Source organism: Chenopodium album, chromosome 23 (genome assembly GCF_948465745.1).
Source record: "Chenopodium album chromosome 23, dcCheAlbu1.1, whole genome shotgun sequence".
Taxonomy (NCBI): Eukaryota; Viridiplantae; Streptophyta; class Magnoliopsida; order Caryophyllales; family Amaranthaceae; genus Chenopodium; species Chenopodium album.
Window position 1 is genome coordinate 12,597,534 of NC_137856.1, and position 4,744 is coordinate 12,602,277.

The following is a 4,744-nucleotide window of genomic DNA, read 5'->3' on the forward strand; positions in this document are numbered from 1 at the left end:
ACTCCCTATTTCTTTCACAATGTAAATTGCATGCTTATTATTGTTTATAATTCCTAGTGTCATGTTAGGATGTATTTAATTCCTAGTATCGTGTTAGGATGTTATTTTATGCTTTCTAGAATCATGTTTAGGGTGCCTTTACTCTTTTCTAATATCATGTTAGCATGTTAGTACCATGTTAGGTTTAAAGCTTTGATCTTTATTGTTTAGTGACATGCTAGGATTTGTTATTAATTTTGTTAGTATCATGCCTAGGATCTTGCTATTATGTTTAAGCTGTATTACACCTTATCATGTTATTATCATTATTATTATCTATTGTTTGTTATTATGTTGCTTGATATATTATATATTGTTATTGCTTGATCACACCTTTTATGATTGTTAAAGGAAATTTGTACTTGAAATCACGCTTAATAAGATAATTAATAATTTGGTTTAGGCTAATATGATTTTAATTCAAGTGATCGCCAATAATAGTATTATTTGTGCATTAATATTCAACCAACATAGATAAACAGGGTAGGTTCAATATAATGTTTGCATGTTATTCAAAAAGCGTGCATGAATACGAGCAGAACAAAGTAGAGGCCTATTTTATAGGGCGGGTCCTTTCTTTTGTAGATTGGATTCGTACCCTCATCCCCGGACCCTGTTTGGTTCAAGACCTTATGGAGTAGTTGATGGTCCTTTTGGATTGTCTTTTGGGTTTACAAGTTCCTAAAACTTGTTGGCGACTCTTTTTGCTCTTTGTCTTTCCCTTTGGAACGCCACCGTACTTTAGTGTATGATCACAGTGGGGTTCAAGTTTGGGGTTATCATAATGCTTGAAATATTCCCTACACAACCCAATTTACCCAACTACAAATCCTACTACACTTGGCCCAGTTATTAAAGATTATTGAGTTAATGGTAAGGTAAACTATGATGATCAAGATTATGATCTTTCCAATAAAGACTTTGATTATGAGAATTAAGATTAAGTGGTTGAATTAATTTATATGCTTTCGATAAATGTTTTAAGTGAAGTGATTCTTATTTCAATTTTTTTCTATGTTTTGGAATGAATTAAGTGTTTTCATGGTGTATTCCTTTTGATTTTTAAGAATGGTGTGAATAACCAGGAATTATGTCTTCAAGAATGGGAAATAAGTTCCATTAACTATGTGATAGGTGGCAAGTATTTGGATCATACGAGTTTTACATATGGTCAATATGGTTGAGTTGTTATTTTAGGATTAAAGGATTTAATGATTACCATGGGATAAATGAGGAGTTATTTTGGATAGTTATCATGAATATTTGGAGGATTTGTGCTATCAAGTATTTACTAATTTTTGGAATATGATTTATGTTGAGCAAAGAAATATTATTCGTGGTATTGATGAGTTGAATTATTTCTATATAAGTGTGCGAGTAAGGTGTTTATTTTTGGGAGATACAAATTGGATATTATTGATTTATGATTGTTTGTATCTAAAGGTGGAGAGTATTCATATTGTGTGAGGATAAGTACTGTGGTGATTATTTAAAGCAAAATTGTTGATGGTTGAATCTTTGAAGAAACTTAATACAAAAGTTAGAGGATTTTGAGTCAATTTAAGTGAAATGATGTATTTGAGATAATGGAATTTGTTTTAATTCGAAGTTTATTTTGAAGAAATAATAACTTGTAAAGGGATTTATTGAAGTTAATTAAAAAAAAAAGTGATTGTTTGGATGGTTACAACTAAAGGATTTTACTCTAAGGGATTGACGACAAAGTTAATTTATATGGAGAAGTTGTTAACGATGGAATAATCAATGATTGCATTGAGTTATTACTGAATTGCCTAAAAGATGAGTTATGGATTATAACAACTAGATTGAGGAATTTGAAGTTATGAGAAAAGATGATTGAGCTTCGAATGTTTGAAACTTTATGGTTTCCTTACTTGGCTTGATGATTGTACGGCGAAAAAACCACTTAGCCACCGGTTCAAAACCCCCCTAAGCCACCGGTTTGAACCGGTGGTCATTTGGGGGGTGGCAATAACCCCAAGAAAGGCCACCGGTTCAAAATCGGTGGCAAAAATGATTATTGTCACCGGTTAACCGGTGGTAATATTTATTATGGCCACCAGTTAACCGGTGCCAAAAACCCATTCCCGCTTTTTTTAAAGGGGTTTTTGGCACCGGTTCTGTTCAAAACCGGTGGCAAAAATGACCCAAAAAAATAAAAATATTTTTTTTTTTTTTTTTTGCATTTTTTCCACATTAATTGATATATAAACACTAACATATATATATACTTACATATTTTCATTAAAAAAGGTTGTAATATTACAATTTTGGTCCAAAAAACTTAAAAAAAATACTAGTCACTGTTAAATACAAGCTAAGTCACACCAATGTAATAGCCTTGGCGAGGCAGCAGCTGCAGCAGCCTTACGAGACAGCAGCAACCTTGCGTATAGATAAAATCTTCCAATAGTCCTCGTATATTTTCTCTTTTATCTCGAAGTAGCTTTATATTCAACCAATAAAGCATCCTGATTCGTAACACTGACTATACCTGTAATGAAGTAAGAGCTGGTGCAAGGAAAGGTGTTTGCGATGAGAATGCAGGACCCACAAGACGTCCAAAAAGTGACCTTGAGCCAAGAACAATATTTGCTGGACAGAAATATCATGATTTGAAAAATTAATTAGACATAGGAAAGGGATAATTATCACGTGATAAAAATAGTATAACAGATCCTACTTTCCTCAAGTTCCTATTGACACGATATTTAATACACTGTCAAGTTTTTAATTAACCGTTATTTCAATTGAGGAGTTTTTATCACTTCCAAAAAAAATTATAACAGATATCAACCAAATCATGACTCTGAGACTCTGAGTACAAAACAAAAGAAGAACGTGATAAAGAGTGGACATTATACCTAGATTGTTTTCTTTCCATCATGCAGACATATTAAGTGCAAAGTTGAGAACACTGTACCTCCCAGAATTCTCAGATTTCTCACCATTCCCAAACCTTGCCAAAGGCAGATAAGTATCTCTAGTATCATACTTAAGGCGAAATTAAAACGTAAGGCCACGAGTTTTATAGAACAAGACAATAACTACAGTAGTACACAACAGAAAAGACTATCCAAGAAATAAATCAGTCTCGGGGAAGAGTGATATGAAGGCCAACATCCAAATTTCTCACTTATAACTTCCTTTCAGACTTCTTAATGAACTGTCAAAAGAAGAGACTCGATCAATGTTAAAGGATTGGTCATGAAAACATAAATACACAAATTGAGGGATCAAACAAAATTGATGATGAATCGAGCCAGCTGACAGGCTGTGAGAGCCACAGATGAAAGCTACCATGTCAATGAAGACTAAAAACCATCTTTTCTTTGAGCATGCTATTCACAATTATCATACCTAGATCGTCTATGAAGATGTCATGGATTTTAACAGGGCCCCAGTAATACCAGACCAACACTGCCTTAAGTAAAAAATAAATTTATGAGAATATCGACCTTCAACCAAAGAAGATTGCAAGAAGCAGAAAAAGGTATGGGTTTCTTCTTTCACTAAAAGGTCAGAGCTAATTCTCAGGTAGGCAATGCACAATAACAGCTAAGATGCAACGAGGATATTTAAGTGCTTATGATGACACTAAAAAGACTAAATACTATATTATGTCACCAGTGTTGAGGTAGTAGTCCCACGTTTTGACAATAGCTTTATAACCAATCACATGCTATATATTCAAGCATGTGATCACAATTTGTAAACATAGTAGCTTTATTACTTTATTACTAAAAAAATGAGGAAACATTGTAGACATAGTAGCTCACAAAAAAATCCACGATCTTGAAAATAAATTGATTAAAAGTTTTCAATCTAAGCTGCAAATGTCATAATCTATGGGCAGATAATAATCCTAAATTTATTAGGAATATACATGGTTACACCTAAAACTATCAAGTTTTTAAAGGTCCAACTAACCTCCCTTTACTTTTTCCTTGTTACTTTGAGCAGGCCTTATTTAGTGTAACTTAGTAAGTCTTGCACATACAAAACCACAAATGCAACTTCAATCCAACACCAAGTAAGCATATAGATTAATAAGAGTAATATAAAACCATAGCTTTCAAATAACAAAATTAGCAAGGTAATTCATCTTGTAAGTGATATTATCTATCTGCTACCTATTTGTTCTGTAGTTCAGCAATTGGAACTATCATTTCTCCTGGACATGGGAATCTCACATTAAGTACTCTTTCTTGTCTATCACATAACAACTATGGAAATACTATCAGACCAAAATTCACATAACATCACAAATTAAGGCAACTGTAATCATGTTTTTTACACAATTAGACCAAAATTCAATCAAACAAAAATTAATCCATAGGTCTAAGTACCCACCAAAATCCAGCAAAAACCAAGCAAAATTTCCCACAATTCTAGGTTAAAATTGATTCAAGCTCAATAATCAATACATTTTATCAAACAAGAGTAACAAATCTATCAGCTAAATGGCATAAAAAAAAAAATCAGAAAAAACAACCAAAAATAGCTTATAATAGTGTTAATTTCAGCTCAGAATAAAATCAGTGTAATTCGTAGTAAAAGGATCTTACAGTGCAGATGATTCCTTCGTCTTCTGCTTCTTCGCATCTCTCTCCAACGCCCAAGCTAAGTCGATTCGCTGAATCAAATTCACCGTTTTCTCTTCGTATTCAATTTCGCTGAGAAA